Source organism: Dermacentor andersoni, chromosome 4 (assembly GCF_023375885.2).
Source record: "Dermacentor andersoni chromosome 4, qqDerAnde1_hic_scaffold, whole genome shotgun sequence".
Taxonomy (NCBI): Eukaryota; Metazoa; Arthropoda; class Arachnida; order Ixodida; family Ixodidae; genus Dermacentor; species Dermacentor andersoni.
Genome location: NC_092817.1, coordinates 50,073,959 through 50,095,172, shown reverse-complemented (window position 1 = coordinate 50,095,172; position 21,214 = coordinate 50,073,959). Strand labels below are relative to the sequence as shown.

At 47.4% G+C, this 21,214-nt stretch overlaps 1 protein-coding gene across 10 annotated transcripts in view; it reads left to right on the top strand.

Annotated features, from left to right (window-relative positions):
* Positions 1-21,214, top strand: part of Synd (protein kinase C and casein kinase substrate in neurons protein Synd) — a 119,201-nt gene that overhangs the window by 74,277 nt on the left and 23,710 nt on the right. For 8 of the 10 annotated variants that reach the window (XM_050184277.3, XM_050184275.3, XM_050184278.3 and 5 more), the window contains one exon: positions 10,064-10,139. The gene's annotated coding sequence lies outside the window, so the exon portion shown is untranslated. Of the gene's footprint in view, positions 1-10,063; positions 10,140-13,166; positions 13,436-19,803; positions 20,458-21,214 lie in introns of those variants that run through there. The other 2 variants (XM_055073728.2, XM_055073729.2) reach the window with 2 other exon arrangements.

Below are 21,214 nucleotides of genomic sequence, written 5' to 3'. Positions count from 1 at the left end.
GCATAGTAGCCGTAGTCGTATGTACTTACGGCCAGTATTCTTTTCATCACGAAGTATTAGCCTAATTAATTAATTTCAATTTGTGAACTCTTTAATTATTGCTTCAATCGCAAACATATTAATTACGAAGTTGTTGGGCTCCTCAAATACCCACCGAATCAAATATTTGGTTAGTGCTCAGCTTTGCCTCGTTGGTTTTTCCGAGAAAAAACAAAAGCGCGCGAAACATCCAAAGTACGAAATAGGCGCTCGCGCGCCGCTACTCAAGCGCTCCCAAGCGAATAGCCACGGATACACGGCTTTACTAGCGGCGGCAGCTCGATACGGGGCTTCACGCTGTGCGATGCTCGCGACATCAAGAGAACGCGCCGCGGACGCATTGATAAGCGTAGCGGACCCTTCCTTGTACGGTGTAGCGATGAGAGAATGCAGCCGTATATATTTCAATGGTTGCTTGAGTAGCGGCGTGCGAGTGTGCATCTATTTCGTATTTGGCGTATTTCGCGGGCTTTTGTTCTCGAAAAAAAAAAAAAAACGGGACCAGTTCAGCACGAAATAAATGCTTGATTGGGAGGTTATTTAAGGTGCCCTACAACTTTGCAATTGATATGTTTGCGATTCGAGAAATAATTTGAAAGTTCACTAATTAAAAGTGATTAAGTAATACTTCGTGGTGAAAAACATGCTGGTCGTAAATACATGTGACTACGCCTACTATGCACTCGGTACGATTTCTCTAGAGCTTTTTGGTATCTTAAAAATCTTGGTCCAAGTTAGCTGGGGCACCCTGTATATACTATCAATTTAACAGCCAAGAACTCTCCGTCGCAATCTTGCTTTCAGAGGTCGGCACCAACCTTAGCAATGTCCTGCAGGATATTTACCCGTTTGCTTACAGATCTTCGAAGCGAAAACACGTGCGTGAGACACACCCAGCCGCGCGTGCGCGTTGCTGGGTGCTGCGTACGTGTTTTTGCTCTTCGTCGGTTTGTCAGGCCCGCGTGGCGATTGCACGAGAGAAGATTCGCGTGGAATTTTAATTGGAAAAAAGCAGAGGTGTGGCCCTCGCGATGACCATGTCGCATGCGCATGTCAGTCGGTCGGTCGGCCACGCGGCTCATGTCAATCCTCCGTTCGGGCACCGGCCTTGAGTTTTGCCCCGGAATGCCGCGTCACGCACTCGCAGGCGGCGGTGTACAGCTGTCCTGTCGTTCCGCGAACCTCTGGGTTTCGAACGCCACTCGCTTTGTACGGGGAGCAGCCAACCCTTACAAAAGCTTTTATAGAAAGTCTGTAGACAGTCTATAGAGTGTCATAGACTGTCTGTAGACACTCTATAAAAAAATTTGTAAGGGAAGGGTGACACGCTGTATCCAAACCGACCGACGGCGACCGGTCGCATTACACGCACCGCGATGGAACCTCGATGGAATAAGTTGCGGCGCTGAAGTTAGGATTGTTTATCTGCTGCTGTTCGCGCTATATACACTAGTGATCGTTTCTTTCATGACAGTTCATTTTCCCCCTTTCTCCTTGATCTAACCACGTGTGAGGTTCCTTAAATATCGCTACTCGCCCTGCCGTTTACGGCCCGTTAGTCCTGCGTTTGCAGCTGTAAATTCAGCCTTTCGACGCTTACATGGTCGCGTGAAGTCACCAAGCGATCTCGGAGGCCACGAGAAGGACATTGTACAAGTTTGCTGACTCACTGCTGGCGGCGCGCATGTGTATGGCTTATTCAAGACATCAAATTCACTTCTTTTCAGATAATACCCCGTCAGTGTGTGTGCAGAAGCACTATCAAAACGTTCAATATAGTGTAGTATCCATGACCAGTTTAACAAGGTGTACAATTAACCCAGATGGCCGATTCTTTAGTGTTTTAGCTTGGGAACGATATAGAGTTTATTACGATCTCTGAGTACACGCTTATGTACCGCGTGCGTATCTAGTTAAGCAGTATATAGTGTAAACAACGCATCACTTAAGCATGCTTCTCTCATCTGTATGTGGACGTTCTGCTGATATATCCCGAATAACGGATGGCAGCAGTAACGTTCGACTGCGGCCCGCATATATCGTATCGTATCGTATCTTTATCTCCCCCCCCCCCCCCCCCCCCCCCCCCCAAATCAAGCCTCGTTGTTTGAGCGTTCAATCTCAAGGCACACGCAAATCATATCTGCGCATATATAGGAATCGATACGCGGTTCACTTCCTGGAAAATAGTATATAAGAATAAAGCCTTGGATGGATAGAGCTACGGGGCCACCAATTCCATCCTGCGGAGCGTTTCGCGTTCCACTCAATGCTGCCTCGAGGGAAAGGCTAGCCGGCAGTGATAGAGCACGCAGGGCGCCTTTTCGAATGTAGTGCGCAAAAGCTGCTCGATTCCTCTCGCTCCTGCGGTGGCTTTGGCGTTCCAAGCTGTGCGCTACCGCTTTCGTTTCTTAGCAAGAAGAAAGAAAAAAAAAGCGAAACAGAGTTCGATTCCTCGTGGAACGTGGCCGGACAATGGCTTCGGGCGGTGGCCGAGAGAATGCGGTCGGCAACGCCGTCGCCCGCTGCTCGTTGCTCTCTGCTGTCAAGGTTGCAGCGTGTTCTTTCCCTCTGCGCACGCCACTCGCATGCCGAGCATGTAGCAGTGGATTCCCGCGCTAACCAGCTGTCTCAAAACAAAAGAAAAAAGAGCGTGAGCGAGAGAAAAAGGAAAGTTTAGAAAGCAAACACCAATGGTGCGAAGTTTTGAAAACTATTGGATATTTTGGGTTTCGGTATACCGCCATCTCCAAACGTAGGAGCGCGAGGTGTGACGTCACGAACTTGCAGCGGCGCTAATGTCAGTCACTCTAGGAAAGCAAGGTAGCTGGAATGTACTCGAAGCAGTTGCGCATGTTTACGACATTACTAACATGACGCCAGCTTTATTTTTTCTCCTTCAAAAGACGAGGGAAATGCTTTTGGTGAAGTTGTCGTTTCCGCTAACGAAGGAAATTATTCAGAACTGCAAATAGGGAAAGAGGGGAGCAGGAAGTTTGTGATGAGCACATTTTTCCAGCTCCCTCGGCACCGCCACTTCGACGCTCTATAACGAAGCTTCGCGCACCTGGTCTATTTCGCTCTTACAATCTGCCAAGAGGGCGCTACGGGTTTGAATACGCTTTGAAATTAGCAGTGTGATTGGCGGCGCCTTTTCGATATCTCGGTAATCGCCTGCTTAGACGCGCTGTACGGGGGAAAGGGACACGAGACGAAGGCGACACAAGATGAAACTGAACTAGCAGAGCTTTTATTCTGATACACGTCTCGGTGAATAGAGCTGATATCGCATTGTGGCAAATCAGCAAGCCCGACGCAGTGTCACTTCTGTGTTAGCGTAATTCGCGTCATACATGTAGTAAGTGAGATATCGTGCATTTGTTGTGATGAGCGCGCGACCTTTGAACAGTAACCATGCTTTGTGCCAGGAGGGTTTATTTTTTTTTTTCGCAGGTTACTGCAACAGCGCACCTAAACAGTCGAAATTTTTTTGTTGCACCTTTATGGGTCCTTTGTTTTCGCTGTAACTCATGCATGTTACCGGGGAAATTAAGTTCGTTTGGCGACTTCTTGGTGGCAAGTAAACAGGACTGCTGTGACAGACGACACGAAAACAGCATGGAATAAATTTTCACAACTATCGGCGTCAAACTATTTGTTGCGCACCGTGCAGGTGGCCAGCATTAACCTTCCTGAACTTCGCCTCTCAGTCAATAAACGTTTATTCTCTCGCTTCTGTCGTCGCAGATGTAGTTTGAGCTCGCTTTCGCATGTACCATAATTTTTCTACTCTTAATCTCCTCTGGGTTAAAAGATTTAAAAAACACCACTATGTTTATTCTTCTGAGCGGCGTGCGTTAAAGAACTGCAATGCGTCATGTTACATTCGTCAAGAACTTGCGCATTGTGGTGGAAAGTTTGCGCCGTCGCTGCGCTCTGTTAGACTCTCTCTCTCTCTCTCTTTCTCTCCTGTGGTGGCGCTGTGAAAGGATGTAGCCGCGCTAGCGCGAATGGTTCGGTTGGCGCGTGTGTCTGACAGGTCCAGTTTCTTTGTTGGTTCAACTTCAAACAGGTTCAAACTTTGTTGCGGTACGCCATAGCTTAACTCGGTCGCTGAGGTCGTGGAAGCGCCAGTAAGTTGTTTTCGTTGTCTTTAGCTGCACCAAACTTTTAAAATTGGAAAAATATAAATCACGGTAGCGTTATGTTTACCATTCGAGTGTACGGATTGGCAGCCTCTAGGTACAGATCAATTTCCGCAATTACATGCGTAATTAGCGATGTTACGGTAATTAACTTTCTAATTATCCGCGACAGGTGGCTACAGCAAATGAGTACTTTGGGGCCCGTCCTCGACACTACCTATCCCAACGATTAAATTTTGAATAGCGGATTTTATGTGGGAGCTACGCGAACAATTAGTTCCCCTTGGCAGGCTCCTTGAAACCCAAACTGGCTGGAAAAAGGGCGTTTGTGTCGTTGATTACCCACGTAATTGCAGAAATTGATCTGTATCTAGAGGCTGTCAATCCGCACACTTCAACGGTAAACATAACGTTACCGTGATTTGTATTTCTCTCACTTTAAAAGTTTCGCGCAGCTAAAAAAGCCCTGTATAAATCGCTCAGGGTCTTGCTTTGCATTTTTAACAAGACACACAAAGTATCAACAAGCACAAAACAAAAGTAACGAACGCCCACGTATTTCGCCCCATACTTCGAGAAGTATCTTGACACTGGTGTCATCTTGGATTCATATCAAGTGAACACGTGTTGCAAACTCACCGGCTACAGTTCGTAAATTGCACTATGTGCCGTGAAGTAACTTATCAATAAAAATTTAATTAGTAAAATTTTGTTAATTAGTTCAATGTTTGTTTCGTATTCTCGCGCTAGTAATATCCTCCTCATCGAGTAATCGAGCTCAAGGACCTGAATTCTGCCATCTGCCACAGGCGATTTTTTTTATTTCGGAAAACAAAAATTATCACCCCGTATTCTTAACGGACATCGTATACTGTCGATTACCAACGCCCTCTACATTATAGTTAAAACACAGGCTTAACGCATTGTTTTGGTTATAATATAGCATCTAGGCCTCAATTCAACCACCGATCGCGAATCGTGCAATAAGGTGCACGGCCAACGGCGCATTGCGAGAACTGCATGCAAACAGCCGAGCAGCAAGCGACCGACCGTTATAACGCTGTCTCGACCCCGTGGGCAATGCTTTGCGCGTGTATTATATGCTACATAGGCTCGCCGGCGTTGCAAATCTGGCTTTCGCGCCGACCAAGGTCGAATAAAAGTCGCTGGTGTGCCGCCTTTTGGCGGACCCAGCCGTAAATATCGGCCAGCGAGAAGCACGTTGGAAGGCGGCGAATGTCTCACTCGGCCGTGTCAACCTCCCAATTTCGCACGACTGCGAGCGCGTGCATGATTGCCGTTTGTCCCGTGCGAGGACACGCGATGAAAGGATCGGGCTGCGGCCCACCTGCTGCTGGGTGGGCCTGCGGCGCGCCTTTGGGAGCAAATTGCCGGGTGCGCGAGTTCGCTATGTAGCACTGCTGCGTATATGCATTTGCCCTGCCGAAGTCACTCGGCCATTGTAAAACTTACAGCGGTTCTTTTTTTTTTTTTTTTTTTGCGCTCTTGGCTGCATGCGTTGACGTTGTGGTACCCAGAGACGGGGATGTGTGAGTGCAGATCACTGGCCATTCCGAGCGAATGTGCGCGCGCGCTTGAGAGCTATAGGTCCGATTTCTATACCGCCCTTGCTGTGTTGCGGTTTGTCCCGTTCGCTCAGCGCGTTGTGCCTTTTCTTGTGGCGTTACTTCTCTGCAACACCAAGCTCGCTAAAGCTGGCGCGCCGCTGCACACGGTTCGTTTGCGTTTTCATTTTGAAGAGATCAAATTGTCACTGAGCTATCAAATAGCATTCGTGCTTTCTTCGCGGCTACCAGTCCCGAGGAAAAGGAAAGACGGAAGACGTGTACGTGGCAAAAAAAAAAAGAAAAAGAACAGCGTATTAGTAACCCCGGCGTGCACGCAGGATGTATATGTATATCGCTGCATCACTCGGCATCGTTGCTCTCATCGAAATTCGAAAGACGCGTGGTTCGAGGCGTAAATAAAAGAGGAAAGAACCATGTGTGGCTCGCAAACCCTGCATATATCTTTGTTATTGGGTAAAAATTTAAAGAAAAACCAAATTTCCCATCAAAAAGAAGCTATATATATATATATATATATATATATATATATATATATATATATATATATATATATATATATATATATATATATATATATATATAGTGGCTTAGCATCTGTCCGAATATAACCATCTGCGGGAATCTCATGTCCAACGGGAAAGCCGTGGCAGAAAACAAATTCATAATACCTACCGCATTGCTCGCGGATTTAATTAGCTTTTCTCGCGCAGTGGCTACATAAGTGCGCGAAGGTATTGCCTCTTCCCGGAAGTTTGCTCACGCTACACCACCACCCGTCCCCCTGCAGCTAGTGCACTCCCTGCACGCCACTTCACTCCAGAGGCCGCCGCATGTACCGCTCGCGTGCGCATGTGCGCACCCACACCGGGCTCCCCTTGGCGCGTCAACCCCCTCCGCCCCCCCCCCCCCCCCTTCCGACAGGCACGGGGAGCGGCGTATTGAGTGGCCGCAGGGCGGAATCGCACGATTTGGGTGAGTTCGTGACTGGCGACTTGGCCCGGCGTGGCCCTGCGGTCCATTTGGCGAGCGCCGTGAGCCGCGTGGTAGTAGCAAAGCAAGCGCGGACTGCTGTTTCTCCTCTTTTTGGCTGCGCCTGCGTTGTACAGCCACCGTCGCCGGTACCTTGACCCCTGCGCGCTCGTGCGGTTGGTCGTCGTCTGGGGGAAGCCTTGCGCTTCTTGACCGTATGCGCGCCAGCCTGTACACGCGTAACCCGTGTAACGACCGCGTGCGACATACCGGAATGTACAGTCCCCCCCCCCCCCCTCCTCCTGTCTGTGCGAAGGGCTTTCGGTAGACCCTTCGCGCATTCTTATGACCGAGACTCGGACAACAACCGCTGACTGAAATGCTAGTGATATGCAGCGCGCCCTGGTGCGGAACACCTTTGACCCGTTTACGGGGTACGGTTGCGGGAAGATTCCTCTGTCACCACCCATCAGGGTTGGGTAAATGTGGGTGTTAACTTGCGCTTGTGAATGCGACCTGGTTTGTCGCGCGTCATCGCTCAGGCAAGGTTCGGTGCTGAGGAAGGAGTTGAGGAAGTCTGAAAATGAACCCCCCCCCACGCTCTTCGTCTCTCGTACGCCCTTGCACGGTTGCGCAGTCGCCTCTGCAGGCAGAGTTGCTCCCCTTCGCAGGGGTGACCCTGGCGTCCCTCCGTTACATTCTGCGGCGCTACTCATCCTCTCAGCACTACGCCGCGGCGCTCCGAAGGCCGCTAGATAATCCGCTAACCTGGCGCACGTAACACTCGGGGCCGGCCGGCCGACGCCGGAAGCGTGTGGCGTCGCTCGACCGCCCGTGCATTGTTCCCGTTCGAGTAGGGGTCGGTTGGCGGCGTCGGATAGCGTCGAATTCCATTCCTTCCCGCGCGCACGCCGCTCGCGATTGTGCGAGTAGAGCAGCGATGAGACTCGGCTCTGCGCTAGCATGTGGCTCGCTTGCGTGGTCGTTCGGCGTGTTGTTGACGGGCCCAACGCGGCGGCTGTGTCCGGTAGGAGGGGGGGGGGGGGGTGCTCGCGAAGAGCGTCGTCGCGTTTTGATAGCGGAAGACGCGAGGGACACACGTGTTGATGGGCTTGTAGTGGAGGCGCCGCCGGGCCATCAAATCGCGTCCTGCTTACGGGGTAGTCGCCGCACCATTTAGCTGACGACACGCGTCCTGCTTGCCGCTCGAGCGGCCCTATTATTTCGCTCTCTAAACTTGCCCCCGTCGAGATTTCGGGACCAGGGACGCTAGCATCTTTGTGGCTTTTCGATCGGACACCTCCTCTGTGCAACTTTCTGGGAAGACTCTGCTTCGTGCCATTTGAACGAAAAGACTCGGCTAACTTGGGTACTCTGCAAAATTAACGCAAGTGCTCGCACTACCGACAGAGCGAAAAAAAAAAAAAAATAGGGGGAAGGGGCCAAGTCAGAGAGCGCTGAAGACCTCCTCAGTTCTGTCTCTTCTTTCTGCACATACCCGATGCCTTCTTTTGTGCTGTTGTCAGATGGGAAGAGGTGCCGCGTCGCAGAGCTTACATGTACTAAACCCAGTATCATTCGGCACATCCCATTGCTCAGTGTTCTGTCTGTTACCTACAAGAATTACTGGACGGAAATCTGGCGCTAGCTTTGTCTGCGGGGAACTGCAAGTTTGGTGGTTTAGTCAGCGTAGTAATTGGTAGTATACGGATTCGTGACAATGTCATTCTTCGGCCCTCAAACGGCTTTGTGATTTTGCAAGCGGATATCGGTGATGTCCGAAACTTGGCGATCATGACGTTTGCAGTACACGAAAGCATGGCCTTCGAGGTTTGTTTCTGTTACTCCAAGGTAGCCGTCTCTGGGAGTGCGATTTGGACAACGCCCTTTTTCAGCGAAACGTTACGTTACAAACCCTACAAATGCGCAGAAGCTTATTGCCATCATGCGTTTAGAAAAGTGATTTCCTTGATTTTTGTAAAGGTAAAGTGTAATAACGCCACCAGAACATGTAAATAAAGCCACAGGCACGAATATTAGACAAATCCATCATACCTACCTTCGAATCTGTCATATACCTAATTACGATGGTAGCTTAACGATAACAGCGCCTGTGTTCCCTGAAGTAATTCTTGTAGGAAACTGGTTCAATCCATGACCTCCGACATACATCTCGGAAGTCACGGTTCAATCTGCTGCTCACCCTCTAGCAGCCATGGTGCCGTCTTGGTGCTCACGGCCACTCTGAGAAAAAGCAAGGGGAATAAAAGCCACCATGGTTGTCTCTTCCCCTGCGGAGGTTTCCGCGCGTTGCAACCCGTTCCATTTATCATCACCTGTAGGCGTGGCTGCTGGGTGATATTCTCTCAGACGTTGCCGTAACGGGGTCGTTTCTCTCTTGCTGTTGTATCAAGGCGCGTCTGTCGGAAATTAGAGCTCTCATTATCAGGTGTGCTATTTGTAACCAAGTGGTCAACACCTTTTGTTCCTTTCCTTTTTTTTTTTTGTGTGTGTGTGTGTGTGTGGGGGGGGGGGGTAATAGTTACCGCAACTTCCAGAAACGCAACAGCGAATAGTTAAACAGAAATAAAGGATAAACAGGACGTCTGGGGGTCGTGTCTGTGCATCCATTAGGTTCGTGTCGTCGTACCCGTCCGCCTCCCTCCTCCTCGGCCGCTGAAACCGTTTTTCCTTGTTTTTGTTCTGGAGGTCGGCTGCTCCCCGGACGAAACGGCGCGGATTAAATCCTGCTTAAAAGAGGACACGGCTTGCGCTGTGACAGTGGCCTAATTGTCCCCAAGAAGATGGGCTTAGGAGCGCGTAACGTTAATTACACCTGGACTTCGTTGAATGAGCGGCTTTAAAGAAAAAAAAAAAAAAAAAAGCCGCGCAATCTGAATGGGTGTCGCTCCAAGTTATAGTGTGATTCTGAGGGGGTACGCGCGCGCACGTTTGTAATTTTGCGCGTGACGACACCTTTGGTTGCGCCTGTGACGAGCAACGGCGGTGACGTTGGCGTGCATTCTTGGCGCGTTTGGCGCGCCTTTTTCTATAGGTCTGCCGTTATCGTGCGCACTTTGTGCGGCCATGTTGGTTTTCGTCTTTACGCTCGCACTGGAATCTTGAATCACTTGCCCCTCCACCTGCCGTCCACCCTTCCCATTTTGTTTTTATCTGCTCTTTTCGACGTGTTGCTGTTGTTGCGTTGTGCCCTATCGCGCGTTCGTAGGTTTCCGCGCGAACGCTATCTCCCGACTGATACGTACTCTGTGACTGTTCTTGCCTAATCTATTTGTCGTTCCTTTTGCCTGCTTCTTTCAGAGTTGCCTGTCTTCCGTCGTTGGTGTGCCATGCTCTAGGTGTCCACATGGCATCGTGTCTTCAGCGGCTATCCTGTGTGAGTACTCTTCTCTAATAAGAACTAAAGAGAAGTTATTTCTGCCGTTAGTTAATTACCCTTCTACAAAAAAAAATGGCACTCTTACCGCGAAAAGACAGTTGGTAAGATAAGACGAGACGTCTGGCGGCGCCGCCTTGAACTTTCCGCTCAAGCTTGCTGTGACGTCATGAATTTCGGTGCCGTCTGCTTGGGCTAAAGATTTTCATCGGTAATAATGGATAACCGATAAGTATTCTAAAAAAAAAAAGAGCCAAAGACTGAACTTGGGAAGTTTCAATGCCTTTATTGGGCCACAACGGCCCAAATGCGCAAAATTATTTGGAATCTGTGACGTCACACTGGCGTACGTACCTCCGTCCCTTGGTGAGTCTCCGTGCGAAATCGAAAGAGTAGAAATTCGACCTACATTTTCCTTTCAAATGATCAACCTGTTACCGCGAAATAAAGGAAAATAGAGTTCGAGAACGCATTATCAATCTAAATTGATTTAGCGCTTCTCTTTAGTGTCCCTTTAATACGGTAGTCGTATTTACCTGTACATGTTGTCTCGGGCAGGCGCACCTCTGAACTAAAAGATGGATTAACTGTATCTATAAAAGTAACAAGGGTCTTATAAAATGGGCGGGGGTGGGGGGGGGGGGGGAGGCATCAGTCGATTAGCGGCGAGAAGCTGGAGTGGCGCCCTCTCGCGAGTGACGTCACGGCCAGGACGCCGCTTGCTCCGGCTCGCTCGGCTGCCGCGCGTGCTCGTTCACTTCGTGCATGCTTGGGGTATTGGCGGCTCGAGCCGTACTCACTGAAGGATATGTCGGCTTCTTTCTGCTATCATTGCCGAACCGCTGTTTCTTCAATATCGCGTGAGCCGACAAAATTTGCGGCTTGGATATCGCAAGCTATGGAGTGTTCAAGGGGTCTACTGGTTTCGCAATGCATATATGCGCCGTGTTTGTTTCAGTTTATTCAGACATACATTGCCTGGGTTGAAAGGACTAAAGGCAGATGAACTCTGCCCGACTAAGGTCCCTCCATAAATGTCCATAAATTTCGCATAAATAGAACGTCTGGAAATTCAGCACGCGAAGTTGTTTGTGATGCTCCGTTAAACACTTGAAATCCCCTTAGTACTTAGCTATGAAGGACATTACATCTTACATAGAAGAAAAATCATGCTGTATGGTGTCAACATTATAAATCCATGTTAGGACACTGCCCGGCGAAGCCTTCATCGTGATTCTTATTTCTCTGATTTGTTGTAGTCAAATATGGCCACTTTATTAGTGCTTAAATAGGCGCGTTTTGTATGGAAAGGTTCGGAACTATACTCTCACCGTTCTCTGAAACAAGCACCCAGAAAACGCATTGCTCATGGCTTGACACAATGGCGCGTCATGTATAGTATGTATATGCTTCACGAATACTATAACAGCAATCGCCTGAAATAAAGGTTTCGTAATTAAGATGGCGAGCCAATCAATTGGCGCTATGTATATCGTATCATTGTGGCTTTCACAGTGGCCCTAAGTAGCCTTTGTCGACACTATGGCATACCCCTCACGCAACGGCAGCAACCGACTGTCGTTATGGCGAGGCACGCATTGTTCTCGAAACCGATCTGTTGTTCACTGCAACTTCGAATTGAAACCGTGATGCAGTTTCTTTACAGCGCCAATTGCAATGCTTAAAGTATACTTGAGGCACTACAGCGCAGCTTAGGCTGCTTTGATGATGAAAATTTAAACACCGTCTGCCTCGCCACATCTCGATTTTGCGTTGTTTAATTTTACAAACTGAGAACTGTTCAGTTTGTCAGTACGTAAAAGAAAAACTCGCATACCCGCCTCATAAGCAAGACACCACAAGCCTCACGTGAATTCACGTGATGTTTAATCTCCTAGGGGGAAAAATATCTTCAACACTACCAATGAATGAGGCTATAGCTTCTTTCTGGCTGCAGATATACGGTCCAAAAGGCGTATTTCACTCATACATTTGGGCCGAGCAGTGTGGGTCAGTTTGTCAAACAGATTCGTCATGTGCCTTGGTCAATCAAGTCACCAGTAAATTGCTCAAGTGAGTTGAACGTGCAGCACGGAAAAGGGAATAAATATTGGTACATTCCTTTCCGTATGCTGCAAACAGCTGTAAGCCTCAATTACCTTTACTTTGATTTACCGCCGCTTAATATTAACGGTGAAGACCTCATTTTTAGAAGCACTTAAAGAAACAAGCGGTTCTGGTAAAACCTAAACTGCAGTGTTACTTTATCGCGGTATTGCCGAGCGTTACTGTGAGGAAATGGCAAAATTTGATATTGTGCCATGAACTGCTCCTCGTGAGCAAACATGTTTTAGCACATTAAAATCAATTTAAATTTTGTGGATGTCATATAGCCAGCATTCGCGAGGTGCTTGTTGCATCACGGCATGTATATTCTAACCGGATTCTTATGTGCTGTTCTTGCGGTTATTGTTTCATTATTCACGTGAGCTACCACTGCGAAGTGTACATCCGCGCATGAAAAACTCGCAGTGGGCCGGTCTGAGCTTCTTCGGCTGGCACTGTAGCGTTACCGTGGAGAAATATATTGTCGTCTAGGAAATAAGCTCCTTAAATTAATTTTCGCGAACGAAGACATCGTAAAAATATATTTTACACGACCGTCATAAGTAAGCAAGCATAGGGAACTTGGGCGAACGAACGGAAACACTGCAGAATGCGCCCGGACACCGCCCGAACTGCAGTAGACGACAGGCGCGAGTCCGTGCCCTGACGTCACGCGAGCGGCGCACGCAGCGCCCCTGTAGGTCGTTCTCGGGGCTATTAGAAATAGAGCGGGGGCTTAGGTAAGGGTGTCCTTTGTCACCTTTGTTCATGTTGCATCTATAAGGATCAGAGACCACATTAGAGAGGAGTGGAACCCGCCGTGGTTGCTCTGGCTATGGTGTTGGGCTGCTGAGCACGAGGTCGCGGGATCGAATCCCGGCCACGGCGGCCGCATATCGATGGGGGCGAAATGCGAAAACACGTGCACCTACATTTAGGTGCACGTTAACGAACCCCAGGTGGTCTAAATTTCCGGAGTCCTCCACTACGGCGTGCCTCATAATCAGAAAGTGGATTTGGCACGTAAAACTCCATAATTTTAAAAGAGAGGAGTGGGCTTGGCTTCAACCTTTTTTTTTTTTTCAAGCTAGGAGAATGGATTGAACAGTCATTACCAGTACTGATGTACGAGGATGATACAGTACTTATGGCTGACAAGGAAGATTTGCAGGGATTGGTGGACATCTGCGGTAAAGGGGGAGATGTATTAGCCTTGAAGTTTAGCAATGAAAAATCGGCAGTCATGATTTTTAATAATCATGGCGGCGAGAATGGGCTAGGAAATTTTTCATCTACTTTTACATGAGGAATGTTGACACACAATGGAGGTGGCGAACCGGAAAATTGCTAGGCAAATATTTGGGCCGCAGCGGGACGGCAAACCAAAAATCATCGGTTAAGAAAAGGATTGAAGAAACAGAGGTCTGTGGAAAATAGGGATGCAGACGAAATCACCACTGGGGACATGCAGAACTTTCAAGCAGAAAATTACTAAAGAAAATATCTGCGATAATTCTAGGGGAACTTCGTTGTTGTTTGAAGCCAGGACAGAGTATTGCGGACTAAGACATATCGAGCCAAGCACCAAGGGTTAGACACGTTATGCGGTGCGTGTGGAGAGGAGGAGGAAACGGCTAAGCGCATATACTTTTCTGCAAAAAGCTTCGTCCTGCAGTTCAAAGCAACGGGGCTGATTTTTTTCAGTGCATTGGGGTTTATGGACAGTGGAAGCAAAATAGAATTAAAGTGGGTAGAAATAACCAAACGGAAGTTATCTTCTTGGTGGCTAAAATCAAGGCAAGAGTGAAATTTCGCCCTCCAATAAGCACAAACTATATCGCTAGCCACGGCTAGGTGACATGTGCCGCTGCCCTATTTGAAGGGTTCAGCTTTATCCATCCATCCATCCATCCATCCATCCATCCAATCGCGTAACGTCCTTCGTCCTATATACCACGGCTGGATTGCGATTCCCGTGGAACCTTGCGATCGATCACCAGTGCTGCACCACTGAAATATCAATCTTGGTCTTGAGCTACAACTTCAAGTATATGGTACTGTGTTATCCGGCGGGTGTTACCGGACTAAATAAGTGACAACGTATTTGGGTTCACTTGATTCTTGGAGGTTCGCATTTGCCATAGATATTGAAGACCTGTCTTACTCAGTATCACATGCGCTCTTGTTGCCTGCGGTACGCTCTTGTATAGAAGAAAATGGTGAGATGGCATTTCAGAATTCTACAGGAATTTCTGTTGACAAACTTAGTTTTACTGAGGTATTGCCTATGCTCAACTTTTGTTTCTTTTGACAACGATGTGTATATCCATGCGAAAGGGAAATTGGGTTGGATCGTCTGTTGACCCATGCAATTCTTCGTAATATTGTTTTAGCTTCCATTGACTGCGACTTGAATGACCTTTTAGACGCCGAGGGAGGTACTACGTCTTTAGATATTTAGATGACTTTCTCGTGATTTTAAACACTAATCCCTTCCAGACGAGTACCTGTAGTGTTGGTGAAATTTTGAGCCTTTTTAGACGCATGGAAAAGGCTGTCTTTACTCACGGACCTCCTAACAATGAATTGCTTCCTGACAATGAAGATATTAACATGCTTTTAAGTGGGCAGCACATTTGCTGAAAATGCTCTCCGAGAGCTCGTAAAGAACTCTTGCCGTTTGATTCAGCACATAGTAAGGTGGTAAGACGAGCGATCGCAACAGTCTTGAGTCGGTGCTGGCGAAGCCTTGTTAGCCACCATAGCCTTGTGCTCACTTGGCTCAAGATATATCTTGAGCTATAGAAGCTATATATCTTGAGCTATATATCTTAATATATATGAGCTATCTTGAGCTATATATCTTGAGAAGCTATAGCTTCAGTTGCCAGACTGAGCTCCTCCAGACGCCTGGCTTAATTCCCACGCGCGATTTTGACAACTGTGTCCGAGGCCCTCCTTCAGAAACTGAAGGGTAGGAAAATACCTCGGGGCAAGTTCCACGAACAAAACAAGCCGAAAGTGGTGTCCTACGCTCACAGGGTTGCACACAACCTTAAGAATCCATGGCAAAAAGGTACGACGTGCCTATAGTTTTCTGCGCCACGCAAAGTTGCTGGATTGTGCCTACGCATTTCGGGGCCTCCGGGGAAACCTGCCTGTGGAAAGAAGCACACCATGCCGTACGTCGCACGCTCCGTTGGCGTTGTGTACGGGAGCCCGCTTAAGTGCGGAAAGGTATATATCGGACAAACCGGCCGATGCGTCAACGACCGGGCGCGGGAGCATGAGCTATCTGTACCTAACAAAGCTTCCTTTCATTTGCCTATGCATTGTAGATCCTGTCCCTGTGAGCCAGTTCTCTCCGGTATTCGAATTCTAGGCAGGAGTGCCAATGCTTTGGCCAGAGAAATCATGAAGGCACATCATATTAGAAGGAAAAAAAAAAGCGCCTGTATTAGCGATACGTCGGTTGTTTTGCGTAGCAAAGAAAAGCAGCTTTTAAAAAGAAAAAATGATGCTGTAATCTATACGCTTCTTGATATGACGCATTGCTTGGCTTGATGGACAATGCGCTTGCGCGATCCTGGTCTGCTGCGTATTTAAGTAGGCGACGTCGTCACAATAAAATTTAGTTGTGAGTCAGCGCTTGTACTGGGGCTTCTGTGGCTTTCTGTTGTCCCGTCGTGGAACTGCGCTTACCAGTATTCAGTTGTTACCGGACTGCCCTGTCTTTCACTTAGTGACCCAGCATTTCTGTATTTTAGAGGATGCTTGAGGCTAATGAAATCTCCAGAGGGTGGGGGCGATTTTGTGTCGATATTCTTCCGTTTATTCATCCGCACCCAGCCTCCCTGTTTGTACAAACCCGAAGTTGTGGAATAATATCGCGAAACGGAAATACCGTGAATTGAATGTGATGTGCAGTGAAGGTTTCTCGCTTTCTTTATTCGCGTAACGAACTTTGTGCGCCAAAGTTAAATCCACGGGAATGTTCAATGTACTTTACATATACAAGTCCGCGCGTTTCTTTTGTTTCAACGTGGGCTTTCCGCGTAGTGCTAGCCTCGACCTTGCTCGCTGCGGCCTCCATACACACGCATAGACACTCTAGCGCTGTTTGCATCTATAGGCCTCTGAGGGACTCTAACGGGGACGCTAATGCGCGCGCGAACAGCTGACGCTGACGACGCGTGCATTGTTCTGCACCGGGCGCCTGTCTCGCATCATCGCGACTGCTTCTGTGCTGGCTGGTTCACAACAACATTGTGGTTGTTGTTCATCGATGTGTGTGGCGTGTATAAGTACAGCGCAAGCCGCTCGCTGTGCGTGAATGTCACCCATTTTTTCTTCTTCCTTTTTCTTTGTCGCCGAGGATAAAAGGCAAATGGGTGGAGTACGAAGAAGCTGCGAGACAAGGGGTGGCGGTTGGTGGGGACGTGGACCTTCGACGCTGATGGTCCTGTCGCTCGGTCACTGCTTTTCGCTTACCTCAGGCGCGCCTTATCGACTCTCGCACGGCACTTCAGTACGGCACGACACGGCAGGAGGCATTGCCCACCTGCCAACCTCGCGCGCGCACACGCACACACACACACACACACACACCGCTCCTCCCAACCTCCCGGTCTGGATCACCACGTCATTTCGCGGGCTAGACGTGGTGTCGCTCGGCGGTACTGCTCTCACGAGCGCGCGCGGTGCTTGCGACGAGGTCTTGTACAGCAGGCCTGAGAGGACGGCTGCCGGAGTGAGACGCGCCTGCCGATGGCGTGATGAGGAGCGCGGCGCGCCCAAGTTGCGCCCGTCTCCTGGCGTTTGCCCTCCTCCTTCGCACTCCGGTGCACCTCCTCCTCCTTTCCGCCCTCTGTCGCCTTTTCTTCCTTCGAGTGTCCGCAGCTGTCGGGGATGGATGGATGGATGGTCTGGTTCTGATCGCTGCTCGATTCGAGAGAGTGCCGTCGTGGCTTTGGCATATTTTCGACTTTCCTTCCCTCACCTTCGGAAAGCTGTGCCTGTATTCACTTTTGTTGCTGCTCCTGCTGCTGTTGCTGCTGTTGTCGCTTCACTTTTTGGAGCTGTACAACGCACTCGGTAAAGTTAAAGGGCGAGCGAACTACGAAAATGTTAATTCGGTCGCTGTTTGTGACTGGGTGTATTTTTCTACTTCTACTATCGCGTACCTCTTGATGCTGGCCACTGTTCAAGTGTCAGCGGACAAAGCTTGATAGTTATGCTGCAGCCAGTAGCAATTTCCTTCCTTACTATTTCTTTAATATAGACAGTAAACAACCAATTACTGCTGCTACTTGAATGCACAGAAGCTTCAGAATTCATATCCATATCGCAGGAATTTACCACCCACCCCCTTCTAATCTTCATCTATCTTACTTTTCAATTTTGTGGAGCAATTGGACACCATTCAGTGCCTGCTGCATTGAATAGTTTTGACAGTCATTGAGAAGCACGCAGTTCTGGCCTTAACTGTATTCTAATATTGGTGCACTGAACAGCAATGCACAAGCCTAATGGTATTTGCATGCAAAAAGAAAAAGGGGAAGGATTCACATAACAGGAAGTCATAAGCATAGATCGGGAGAATAGACCCGCCGTGGTTGCTCAGTGGCTGTGGTGTTAGGCTGCTGAGCACGAGGTCGCAGGATCGAATCACGGCCACGGCGGCCGCATTTCGATGGGGGCGAAATGTGAAAACACCCCTGTACTTAGCTTTAGGTGCACGTTAAAGAACCCCAGGTGGTCGAAATTTCCAGAGTCCTCCACTACGGCTTGCCTCATAATCAGAAAGTGGTTTCGGCACGTAAAACCCCATAATTTAAGATCGGGATAATAAGCAGATACTCATTTTTATTTAATGACCAATATTTTTTGTAGGCTATGTACTCGCTCTCGTACTTATGTACACTCACAGCCGTCGGCACTCACTCGCGTTTCTACTCATGCTCACCAACACTCTTGTGTGTGTTCATAGTCACTTCCATTCACACCTAGCGACACCCACTCTTGCTCATGCTCATGTCAACTTCCACTTGCTGGCGCTCACTCACGTACATACTCATATTCACTCGCACTTGCCGACAGTTATTCAGGTACATACTCTTGTCCACTCAAAGTGGCCCATCACTGACATTTGTTCTCGCATAAACGAGCCCTCAAACTCACTGGCACTCACTTCTGTTAACCCACATTTTTCGTCACTCACTAAAGCTCTATCTTGTGCCTTCAAAATCTGTTTAGATTGTGTACCAGTCAGTGCACTCATGATTGAGTATGCCAGCCAATGGTCATAAGTGTGCAAGCAGAAAGAACCATTTTGGCCTTTCTCTGTTGAATGTCACATCACTTTCAAAAATTGTTTGCCAAAGCATTTGCATTCTCAAATTGGCAGCTGTAGGAAGCACTTTCATAGGAAAACAGAAAATTTGCTCATCTAAACTGCTGTTTCTTTTACTTATTCATTTATGGCACAAAACCCTCCTTGTCATCAGTGATTTAGATTATGTAACAACATGCTATTTATAGCGCCCTTAAAGAGACGCTGAAGGCATAAGGATGAAGTTAAGCTATAAGGTTAACCCTTTCTTGAGCAAATTTATCACATAAGTGAGAAATTTATAATTCATGCATGCGAATGAGAAAAGACGGGGGGAAAAAAATCTCAGTGCAGTTTTTGGCAACATGATTTTTCTCGTAAATTGACAACAAATCAAGGTATTGGAGACAAAGATTGTGTTGGGCAATAAAATTTAATGAAAAATGAAAATTAAAATAAAAACTAAGCCCTGCCTGCTGCACCTAAGTATTGCAGGCAGGCATTGGAGACAGTGTAAAGTTCTTTGAACTACTTAATTCAGTCATGCTAATGTGAATTATGGCCACAAAATATTCGATGACCATTTTTACGCCAGCCTAGGCAAGTATTATGCCTTACGTACCAATGCACCTAAGACACTGCACAGAGACCAAATAGCCTCTGTTTGATGCAACACATGGGCTTTCATGAAATACAGGGAGAACTGTTTATCTGCTGTGCCAGATTGACAAATACCCGATGTTCAGATTTCTATGATTAGTACTGGTGTTTGTTTTTCTCCATGTTGCATATTTGTTGTAAAGCATTATGACCCCTACAGGAATCATTGGACCAGAAAGGGTTAAAAGGCACTAGTTTGAAATGTCCAAAGCATCACTTGCATTGAGATGAGCTTTCGTAAGCAAGCAAATGTTATAGGACAGGACTGGCACCACCACTCTGAAAATACACAACCAACTCTCACTGACATCATAAGCCCTGATGGTAACAGGCCAATAGTAGTCGGCCACTGATAATAAAAAGATAGTTTCATTGCACTCAAACGAGAAAGGTGAAGTTGGGCCATTAATGTTTGATATTTCTTTATGGACAATCTCGCTATTCCAACCTCTTCACATAACTTTTTGTTCATTGTTTACTAAGCTACTGTGTGCAGAAGCATCACACTCTCAAAAGTGTGCCCACTAAAGCTGTTATGTGCTGTACTAATGTGTGTGTGGAGTGCATTGCTCTGTTCTTGATTTTCTCGGTGACTAATTTTTTTAGAGAAGGCTGAGATTTTTCAGGACATTAATATGGAGTTCTGGCAGGACATTGTAGTTGCCTTCAACATGCTGATTTACATTTTATTTCAACACATTCCTACAATAAATCGCATCTTATTTCTTTTGTCAAAGCATTCATTGTGATGCTAAACGGTTGTGCGGTTTGATACACTTGTATATCATAGCCCACCTAAAAAATAGCTGTGTTTTTTAAGAAGCTTCTTGGACTGCGTGGCAACATTCACGTCAGCAATGAAGTTCTAGGCCCTTTTTTTTTTTTTTTTTTACAATAACTGATTCACAGAGTGGGAGCCCTGAAGAGAATGCTACAATGCTACCTGATAGTGCGTGGACGTTCTTATTCTTTTGTAGCCTGGAAACTGTGCTGTCGGGCGCTAGGATATCCGCCTTCTTTCTCTCGTAATCAGATAGAAAAAAATGTAGGTCTAACCTACTGATAAACTATTGTAGGCTTTATCTGGATAATTCTTGACATTTGGGCTTTGTCTGATAAGAACATGTGAGGTAAGGTATCACAAGATGGAGTGTTGCTCTCTGGAGTGGCCTGTGTAGGCGCTTTACGGTTAGAAGGGGCGGCTAGTGGTGACCGTTAAATGTGAGTCCTGTTGGTTGTTCATCTCATGCTGTGAAGATGGCAGTTTCTCCTTGAGAATGCATGTCTTCAATTTACTGCTGTTGACATGTCATGCTGCAGTCCGTTGTTAGTGGTGTTGATAGTAATGCCCCGTTCCTCGGTGTCACTGCACATCTGCGTTATCGAGCTGTTGAGCCGTAAGTTGTCCTTTTGGCAGGAAAAATATGTCGGCACACGCGTGGCGCTAGTGTACTTTGCTGTACTGTAATCACTTTTCATTGTTAGTTTTCTCACGTGCACTTCTCTAAGAACTGGCCACGTTGCATTTAGTAGTAAGCTATTAGTAGTAAGCAGACGGTCTACCTTCCTTGCTTACCGTCTGGCACCTTAACATTTCAAGCGCTACCATTATGAAGAAATCCTTCCTTTTTTCATTCTCACATGGTGAAATGATTAAGCTTAAGTCACTGTTGCAATACGAGGCAACGATTTTCGAAGGCTAGTAATTGTGACTTATTATAAGGTCATGGAGCTCTTTTATAAGCTCTTTCAGTACAATTTAACCCCCTGTACAGTCAATAATATGATGGAGAAAAACAAAGGTGATACAATGCCACTTTTTTACCCATGTAATGGATGTGTGTGGTTGATTACAGGTTTTATTTTCTGTTGCGTTTAGCTTGAAATAATAAAATACTACTACTGAATATGAGGATCTCATTTTGTTTAGGGCTTTTGAGTGTATGGAGCTGTTGGTCTTACGTAATAATGTGTTGTA